The 10769-nt window shown below is 39.5% G+C and overlaps 1 non-coding gene across 1 annotated transcript; it reads left to right on the top strand.

Moving 5' to 3' along the window:
- The first annotated feature begins 10409 nt into the window (after positions 1-10409).
- On the top strand, positions 10410-10516 carry LOC128294250 (small nucleolar RNA R71). Its single transcript, XR_008284564.1, has one exon. It is a non-coding gene; the product is annotated as a small nucleolar RNA R71 (small nucleolar RNA).
- The last annotated feature ends 253 nt before the right edge of the window (positions 10517-10769 follow it).

The following is a 10769-nucleotide window of genomic DNA, read 5'->3' as shown; positions in this document are numbered from 1 at the left end:
AATGCTATGCTTTTGTTGTCTTGGAATCCCTTGCTCAAAACTTACTAAGCATAAATTGCTTACTCCGTTTCTTTGTTCTCTGCTTTATAGATTTTGGCTCGTCACCACGGATTCGAATTTTGGAAGTCGAAGTCTCCCACACTATCAAAGCCCCCCTTTTGGTACAATTTTGGTTGAACTTTGAAATGGCATGTATAGGACTACCCTTTTTGTTGTTGGTCATGTACCCATGGATTTTGTGTAAATTTGGATAGCCATGTGAAAATGGCTTATATACGTTTTAGCATAGTACCATAATCGTTTTGTATGTTGATCATTAAGAAGTATGGAAATGTTTGGAAACGATTAGCCATTGGAATGGTTAATCATGATCATACTTTGTGCCATGTATGCAAAAAGGGCTAATTGAATCATGGAAATTATGAAATAGGTAAAGTCTACCTCAAAGGCAGATGCTGATAGCAGCAGTGATGTGGATGTGAAAAATCACTAAAAATATTAGGGATGGAATTAAATAGTGAATAAATTATGTAATGAACCTTGATGAATCTACTTTCATATGGAAGAAACGAAACGGTCATATGAGTTATATGTTAAGAGATATTTAGGTTTTCATGGAACAGGGCCAGAACGGTTTCTGGAATCCCTGTTCCGACTTTGGAAATTCATTATAAATTAACCAGAGATAATTGGGAGTCATTCCATATATGTATAGATTCATCTTTGAGTCTAGTTTCTATAGAAACAAACGGCATCAGTATTGAAGCCCTGTACAGGGAGATATCCAAGTCGTAATGCGCAAAGGTCAGTGTAGTCGATCCCTGTAATAGGGGAGAATTTAACTAATAAACTGTACTAATTAGGCCAACCAAAAATTCTAGAAAAAAATATGTAGATGTACATATGAGTCTAGTTTCATGAAAAAATTACGAAACTGATTTTCGAGCTTTGAAACTCAAGATATGATTTTTAAGGCGACAGTGATGCAGTAACCAGCTTGTTTGGAAATTTTTTTTTGGACTGTGAAAATAATTAAGTTAAGTCTGTGCACACCTTGTGTTCGACTCCGGTAACGGACTCGGGTACGGGGTGTTACAATTTTATTGGTATCATAGCTACGGTTTAGTCGATTCTAGGACTACCGTAATGCGTTTGGGTCTAGCTATACATGCCATTTTATATGATTATTTGCTAGTGTGGTGATTTCTGACAATTGCAAATGTGTTTATTTATAGTAATGGATCCCGATCCTGACCGAGCGGTAGCTGATGATCTTGAGAGTGTAGCGCCTGCTCCCGCACAAGGGACAGCGCCGGAGGACTCTCAACCTAATGCTAGTAATCCAAATGATGAAGCTAGACAAGCTTTCTATAGCGTGATAAATGATTGGTTTAACCAATACATTCGAACTAATACGTTGTTCCACAACCTCCATTCCCAACAAACACAACCCCGCACCTACAATGCCTCCCAGAATCGACCAAATAAGGTCAAATAAGCCCCAGTTGATGAATCCGAAAACATGGGGCTACTGAATTTAAAGCTACGGATAGCAACGATGCCGAGCAAGCTGGATTTTGGTTGGACAACACTATCCCGCACTCGATGAGCTATCTTGTACACCGATGAATGCCTAAAGTGTACTATCTCCTTGCTACGCGATTACGCCTACTATTGGTGGAGTACTCGACTTTGTTGTACCCCGAGAGCAAGTAACTAGGGAGTTTTTCCAAACCGAGTTTGGAAAAAGTATATCGATCGAGATTTGTTGATCAAAAACGGAAGGAATTTCTTGAGATTAAGCAAGGTTCTATGTCGATTCATCGATTACGAGCGAAAATTTGTTAGACTTAGTAGATACGCCGGAATGTATTTCTCGAGGCTATCATGTGTAAACGCTCGAGGATGGGCTGAATGAAGATATAAAATGTTCGTTGGCATTCTTGAAATACGAGAGTTCGTAGTACTTGTCGAGCGAGCTTGTAAAGTCGAAGAGCTTAGAAAAGAAAAACAAAAAGTTGATGTGGGAACTGGAGAGTTTCGTAAAAGATCCTCGGGAAAGTCTCTTCAACAGGCATCGAAGAAATTTCATGATGATGTGGGCCGGTCTAGAGGCACTTCGGGCCTTTTAGACGAGATCGTGATCGACCCACAATGGTACACGAGGCACTTGATCGCCAGTGTTGGGAATGAACGTCGAGACAGAACGAAGTGTCAGCATTGTGGCAAATGGCATTCTGGAAGTTGTAGATTCCATGACTGCTCCTGTTACAAGTGCGGATCAGTTGACCACTTCATCAAAGATTGCCCGAGGTTGCTGAATGTAATGTAAATCGAGTGGGAAACCGGCGCTACCACCGCCGAGGTAGACCATCTAGAAATATGGGCAATGCTAGTGGTGGTCGAGAGGATCTAGAGATGCTACGACCAGATCCGAGGCTCGCGCTCTGCTAGGGCTTATGCAATACGCGCGACGTGAGGATGCTTCCTCGCCGGATGTTATTACGGTACTTTCACTCTCTTTGATACTAATGTGATTGCTTTGATTGACCTGGTTCTACTCATTCTTATAAATGCGAAACCTTAGCATCCAAAGAAGACTTTACCTATTGAGTCTCTTTGAGTTCGTAATTCGGTGTCAAATCCCTTGGGTCGTTACGTGCTTGTCGACAAAGTGTGTAAGAAATGTCCCTAGTAATTCGAGGTTCTGTTTTCCGCGGACTTGATGCTTCGCCGTTTGATGAATTTGATGTTATTCTGGTTTGGATTGGTTGACCGTGCATGATGCGGTTGTGAATTGCAAAAGCAAGACTATTGATTTGAGGTGCATAAATAACGAGATGATCCGAGTTGAGTCTACGAACTTAAAGGGTTGCCGGTGTAATATCATCAATGTTGGCCCGAAATGTGTAAGAAAGGGTGCGAAGCATACCTTGCGTATGTATTTGATGATAAGGAGTTAGAGATAAAACCGAATCTGCGCTTGGTAGTTTGTGAATACCGGATGTTTTTCCAAGAATTACGGGTTTGCCACTGTTCGGAGATAGAGTTTGGTATTGAGCTTGTACAGGACTACGCTGATTTCGATAGCTCCGTATCGTATGGCACCAACCGAGTTAAAAGAGTTGAAAGCTCGGTTGCAAGAATTGACGGATAGAGGTTTGATCGACCAAGTTTCTCACCTTGGGTGCACCAAGATTGTTTGTGAAAAGAAGGACGGAACCATGAGGTTGTGCATTGACTATCGTCGGTGAATAAAGTGACGATAAAGAATAAATATTCGTTATCGCGTATTGATGATTTGTTTGATCAACTAAAGGGAGCCTCAGTGTTTTCAAAGATAGCTTTGAGATCGGGTTATTATCAGTTGCGGATTCGAGATTCGGATGTACCCAAAACTGCTTTCAAAACGAGGTACGGTCACTACGAGTTCTTAGTAATGCCGTTCGGGCTCACTAATGCCCCTGCGGTATTTATGGATTTGATGAATCGGATCTTGACGATATTTGGACCGGTTCATAGTTGTGTTCATTGATGACATCTTGGTCTATTCAAGAGATGAGACCGAACATCTTGAACACCGAGATTAGTGTTGCAAATACTACGGGATAAGCGGTTATATGCTAAGTTCAGCAAGTGTAAGTTCGTTAAGAGAGGTTAGCTTCTTGGGTCATGTGGTATCTGCGATCGGTATTCGAGTCAACCCGAGCAAAATTTCAGCCATACTTAGCTGGAAGCCTCAGAAATATTCTCGAGGTTCGAGCTTTTGGGGCTTGCCGATTACTCTTGACGGTTTGTAAAGGTTTCTCGATGATAGCCACACCCATGAAGAAGCTACTTCAAAAGATGTTCGATTCGAATGGACGGAAAAATGTCGAAAAGTTTTGATCAACTGAAAACTTGTTTGACGGAAGCTCAATTTTAGTGCGGCCGAATCGGGCAAAGAGTTTGTCATCTATAGTGACGCCTCCCTACTTGGGTTAGGTTGCGTATTGATGCAAGAAGGTCGAGTTGTGGCCTATGCGCCGAGACAATTAAAGCCACATGAGAAGAATTATCTGACCCATGATCTCAAATTAGCTGCCATCGTATTCGCCTTGAAAATATGGTGACATTACTTATTTGGTGAGAAGTGCCATGTATTTTCGGATCACAAAAGTCTCAAATGTTTGATGACTCAAAGAGACTTGAATCTACGACAAAGGCGTTGGCTTGAGTTGTTGAAAGATTATGAGCTGGTCATTGATAATCACCCGGGAAAGGCTAATGTGGTTGCGGACGCCTTAAGCCGGAATCACCGTTGTTAAGCTGAAGCGATGAATGTACACTTGTGCGTTTCTACCCGACAATGTGTTAGTAGTGAATTAAAAGCCAAACCATTATTGATTCATCAAATTCGTGAAGCTCGTAAAGTCGATGATGAATTGGTTGCAAAGCGGGTGAGTGTGTTTGAACAAGGAATTGGAGTTTCAAATTGATGATGATGATTGTTTGAGGTTCAGAAGTCGTTTGTGTGTTCCAAGGAATTCGGAACTCATTTCGATGATTCTGAATGAAGCCCATTGTAGCCGAATGTCAATTCACCCGGGGAGTACGAAGATGTACAACGATTTGAAACGTCGGTTTTAGTGGCATGGTATGAAACGAGACATCTCCGACTTTGTTTGAGATGTTTAATATGTCAACAAGTGAAAGCGGAACATCAAGTGCCTTGAGATTACTTCACCGATCAAGATACCCGAGTGGAAATGGGATCGAGTCACAATGGACTTTGTGTCCGGACTGCCATTGTCCGCAAGTAAGAAGGATGCGATTTGGGTTGTTGTTGATAGACAGACTAAGTCGGCTCACTTTATCCCCGTGCGTACGGATTTTTCATTGGATAAACTAGCTGAATTGTACGTTTCTCAGATTGTGAGATTACAAAGGGTACCGATTTCTGTTGTGTCAGATAGAGATCCGAGATTCACCTCGCGATTTTGGAAGAAATTGCAAGAAGCTTTGGGTACCAAGCTGCATTTTAGCACCACTTTTCATCCACAAACCGATGGTCAATCTGAGCGGGTAATTCAGATACTTGAGGATATGTTGAGATGTTGCGTCCTTGAGTTTAATGGTTCATGGGAACGATATTTACCTTTGATTGAATTCGCTACAACAATAGTTTTCAGTCAAGTATTAAGATGGCACCTTATGAGGCTTTATGCGGTCGAAAATGCCGTGACGCCATTGTTTTGGACTCGGTGAAAGTAAAATTTTTGAGTGGACTTGATTAAAGATCTGAATGAAAGTAAAAGTAATCCGTGAAAGTCTAAAGACGCCACAGATCGTCGTAAATCGTGCAGCGGATTTGAAACGAAAAGACATTGAGTATCGTGGGAGATAAAGTGTTTCTTAAAGTTTCGCCTTGGAAAAAGATACTCGATTTGGTAGTAAAGGCAAATTGAGTCCGAGGTTCATCGAGCCATATGAAGTATCCGAACGAGTAGGTCCGATTGCATATCGATTGATTTTGCCTCCTGAACTTGAGAAGATTCACGACGTCTTTCATGTTTCGATGCTTCGACGCTACTGATCGATCCATCGCACATAATTAGTCCATCAGAGGTCGAAATTCAAGCCGATATGAGTTATGAAGAAGAACCGATTCGTATTCTAGCTCGTGAAGTGAAGGAGTTGCGAAACAAAAGGGTTCCGTTAGTAAAAGTGTTATGGCTCAAACACGGGATGGAAGAAGCTACTTGCGAACCCGAGAACTCTATGAAAGAGCGTACCCAAACCTATTTGGGTAAGATTTTCGGGACGAAAATTTCTTAAGTGGGGAGAGTTGTGACACCCAAAATTGACCCTAGTCGGGAAGTGGTTTGGGACCGCTAAACCGAGTCAACGAAATGTTTGAACGTAATATTTATTGTCTAGAATATGTAATTATGAATGTGTGAAAATTTCAAGCTTCGATTTAGTCGATTGCATGTGAATTCAGTAAGTAGGACTTGTGTGACACTTTTGAAATGTGATAGGCTAATCTATAAGGACCTAATAGTGCATGTAATCAAAAGGGGGGACTTGCATGTCAAATTCCCCCCCTCTAATTGGTAGTGGCCGGCCATGACAAAGGATTATGGGCAAAACATGTCATAGACATGTTATGTTGGTGCATGATGGGAGGAAAAAAATAAATTAATGAGTATGGGTAATAAAGAAATGGAAAAGAAAAAAAAAAGAAAGGATGTGTGAGTGTTACCCCCCATTTTGCTGTGAGTTAAAGAAAAAAAAAAAGAAAAAAAATTGTTGTTCATCCTTTTTCATTTCTTTGAGCCGAAAATTCTAAGGAAGAAGGAAGGAGTTCTTGCTTCATGCTTGGTTTGGAAGACAATTAGGAGGAGGTTTGGCAATACTTGTGTCTAGATTAAGGTATGTTTGAGGTTGTGCCATGAGATTCATGCATGATTTTAGTTGCTAGCTTGAGTTCTAATTAGCCCATGGTTCAAATCTTTGCTATGTCATGGGGATGATATTCGGCCAAGGTGGATTTTGTGTTAATGCCATTGCATGCTAAATATGAAGCTTGATAATGATACATGTGATGGTGGATTGAGGACTCTTGGATTTTCTTTTTAGCATTTTTTTTGAGTGAGACATTAAGTTCTTTGTTTAACCATGACCAAAATTGAAATGGTATGGTGTTGTGATGTATTCGCCATGGTATACCCATAAGTATGATTTATGCTTATTGCATGGTAGGTAAGATTTGTGTTTTGGAGTTATGTTCATGTTTAGTTATAATCAACTTGAGATTCGCCCTTGCACCTATATGTATATATGTTTGCACATGATGTATTGGTATGACATATATACTATCTCAAGGTATATATTTACTTATGATGATGTTTGGTTATGAAGTAAATGATAGATGCGTATTGAGCTACAATATGTAATGCATTAGTTAGTAAAATGTATGCCATTTATGTGTGGTATTAAATATGTAATTGGCCTCAACATCAACATGCATATTCGCCACATGAGATGGATTGGTGTGCATGCATTCGGTTAGAGGCAAGCATATTGATGCCTTTATCTTGGTTAGGACAATCGGCTAAAAAGGGAGTGTGGGTTAATATCTTGAGTTTATGCATGATTTCACATGTATGTGACTTTAATGTCTAATGTATAAATGTGGGCTAAGTGCCTTGTGTTCCTCTTTTCGATGCTCAAATGATTGAATCGATTTATTTATTTAATTAAGCTCAAGAGCAAAGGGGATCTAAATCCGATAAAGGGAAGGAAAAGTGGTCGAATAGCCATCGAAATCGCTCGACAACATCCGAGGTAAGTTTTCGAGTAATGGAACTTAGATTATGATCTAATTAGATTATGTAATAAACAAATCAAAATCATGCTCTTGTATGTGGCTATTGAGCCGAAATTGTAAATATGATAAGTGTCTTGTGTTTGAGCTTTGGTAATGAGAATGTAATAAGGATGTGTTATGATTTGTTGATATATGTGCTTGGTTATTCGAATGGTATCCGGGCTAAGTCGCGAAGGCTTTTGTGCTAAGTGACTAAAACCGGGTTAAGTCCCTAAGGCATTTGTGCGAGTTACCAAAACTGGGTTAAATCCCGAAGGCAATTGTGCGAATTACTATAACCGGGCTATGTCCCGAAGACAATCGAGCGAGTCGCTATATCCGGTTAAATTCAAGGTACGTGATTCGGAATGAGCAATCTTGCTGTAAAATTTCAGTTAATACGCTTGCAAAAAAATTCCAGCAATGAGGTATGTTCGTATGTGCTTTGAATTAGTTGAGCCCTTACAAATAAGTATTCGCCGCTTGATAAACGAGCCACGGCCTTTGGCTAAGTTGATCTTTGTGTATGAACATAAGGGTTGGTAATGTGAAGTAAGTATGATATTGAGAATGTGTGCATATGAAATTATCCGCTTAGCTATATGAATGCTATGCTTTTTTGTGCCGAATCCTTGCTCAAAACTTACTAAGCATAAATTGCTTACTCCGTTTCTTTGTTCTCTGCTTTATAGATTTTGACTCGTCACCATCGGACTCGGGATTTTTGGAAGTCGAAGTCTCCCACACTATCAAAGCCCCCCTTTGGTACAATTTTGGTTGAACTTTGAAATGGCATGTATAGGACTACCCTTTTGTTGTTGGTCATGTACCCATGGATTTTGTGTAAATTTGGATAGCCATGCTAAAATGGCTTATATACGCTTTAGCATAGTACCATAATCGTTTTGTATGTTGATCATTAAGAAGTATGGAAATGTTTGGAAACGATTAGCCATTGAATGGTTAATCATGATCATACTTTGTGCCATGTATGCAAAAAGGGCTAATTGAATCATGGAAATTATGAAATAGGTAAAGTCTACCTCAAAGGCGAATCTTGACAAAGAAGTGATGTGGATGTGAAAATCACTAAAAATAGTAGGGATGGAATCAAATAGTGAATAAATTATGTAATGAACCTTGATGAATCTACTTTCATATGGAAGAAATGAAACCGTCATATGAGTTATATGTTAAGGGATATTTAGGTTTTCATCGAACAGGGCCAGAACGGTTTCTGGAATCCCTGTTCCGACTTTGGAAATTCATTATAAATTAACCAGAGATAATTAGGAGTCATGCCAATATTTATAGATTCATCTTTGAGTCTAGTTTCTATAGAAACAAACGGTATCACTGTACAGGGAGATATCCAAGTCGTAATGCACGAAGGTCAGTGTAGTCGATCTCTGTAACAGGGGAGACTTTAACTAATAAACTGTACTAATTGGGCCTACCAAAAATTCTAGAAAAAAATATGTAGACGGACATATGAGTCTAGTTTCATGGAAAAATTACGAAACTGATTCTCGAGCTTTGAAACTCAAGATATGATTTTTAAGGCGACAGTGATGCAGTAACCAACTTGTCTGGTAATTTTTTTTTTGGACTGTGAAAATAATTAAGTTAAGTCTGTGCACACCTTGTGTTCGACTCTGGTAAGGCACTCGGGTACGAGGTGTTACAATTATCCTCCTCTATGTCTAGAGCAACGAAATCAACGGGAAATATGAACTTATCTACTTTCACTAGTACATCTTCAATAATACCACTAGGAAATCTTATAGTTTTATCTGCCAATTGAATGCTCATCCTAGTTTGTTTAGGTTTCCCAAGACCTAGTTGCTTAAACATTTTGTAAGGCATGACGTTAATACTAGCCCCTAAATCAGGTAATGCATGACTTATATCTAAACTACCAATTAAGTAAGGAATTGTAAAACTCCCTGGATCTTTCAATTTGTGGGGTAGCTTATTTTATAGAATAGCTGAGCAAACTGCATTTAGCTCCACATGCGACGCTTCATCCAACTTCCACTTATTTACTAAAAGCTCTTTTAAAAATTTCATTGCATTTGGCATCTGCGACAAAGCTTCAATAAATGGTAAGTTAATATGTAATTTTTTCAAAAGTTTGAGGAATTTACCGAATTGTTTGTCTGAGCGGTCTTTCCTTGTCGCGTTAGGGTATGGGACACGAGGTCTATATTCTTCATTCACCATTTTGTTATGACTTACCTTACTTTTACCTTTGCTCACCACAGTTTCTTGCATCAATTTTGGCTCAGGCACAATGAATCCTTCCTTATCTTAAGTACTAATTGCGTTGAGGTGTTCCCTTGGATTAGGTTCAGTATTACTTGGTAAGCTACCTTGTCGTCGTTCGGAGATAAGTTTGGATAGCTGCCCTATCTAAGTTTTGATCCCTTGGATCGATGCTTGTTGATTCTTAAGTGCTGTCTCGATATTTTGGAAACGAGTTTCTAATACCGAGATGAATTTAGAGAGCATCTCTTCAAGGTTTAGTTTCTTCTCTTGTTGATAAGGTGGTTGTTGAAAACCCTGAGGATTTTGTGGCTTTTGATTCCCTTGACCACCCTAAGAGAAATTTGGGTGGTTCCTCCAACCTCCATTATAAGTATTACTGTATGGGTTATTTTGAGATCGAAAGTTATTGTTATCCATATAGTTGACTTGTTCCTCTTCGATTGTAGGATTGAAGGATTGATATTCTATATGCACACCTTCTCCACTTGAGCCACACCTCATTACTGGATGTACCTGCGTAGAATCAAGTAAACCATCAATCTTTTTATTGAGAAGTTCTACATGATTTGACAGCATAGTAATTGAGTCGACATTATAAATGCCGGCTATTTTTGTTGGCTTAGTCCTCATGACTTGCCACTGATAGTTATTCAGTGACATTTCTTCAATGAATTCATAAGCCTCTTCAGGTGTTTTTTTGTTGATGGTTCCTCTAGCAGCTGCATCAATCATCTGTCTTGTTGAGGGATTCACACTATTGTAAAACGTTTGAACTTGCAGCCATAGAGGTAACCCATGGTGAGGGCACCTTCACAATAGATCCTTGTATCTCTCCCATGCATCGTAAAGTGTTTCTAAGTCAATCTGCACAAAAGAAGAGATATCATTTCGTAACTTAGCCGTTTTAGCCGGAAAATATTTTAGTAGAAATTTTTCAGTCATTTGTTCCCAAGTAGTGATGGACCCTCGTGGTAACAAGTTCAACCACTATTTGGCTTTGTTTCTTAGTGAAAAAGGGAATAATCGAAGGTGAATGGCATCATAAAAAACTCCATTAATTTTGAAAGTGTCGCAAAACTCCAGAAAATTCGCCAAGTGAGTGTTGGGATTCTCATCCTGCAAACTATCAAACTGAACAAACTACTGTATC

The sequence above is a fragment of the Gossypium arboreum genome, chromosome 6 (genome assembly GCF_025698485.1).
Source record: "Gossypium arboreum isolate Shixiya-1 chromosome 6, ASM2569848v2, whole genome shotgun sequence".
NCBI lineage: Eukaryota > Viridiplantae > Streptophyta > Magnoliopsida > Malvales > Malvaceae > Gossypium > Gossypium arboreum.
Note: the sequence above shows the minus strand (reverse complement) of the source record. Positions and strands in the feature narration are given on the sequence as shown.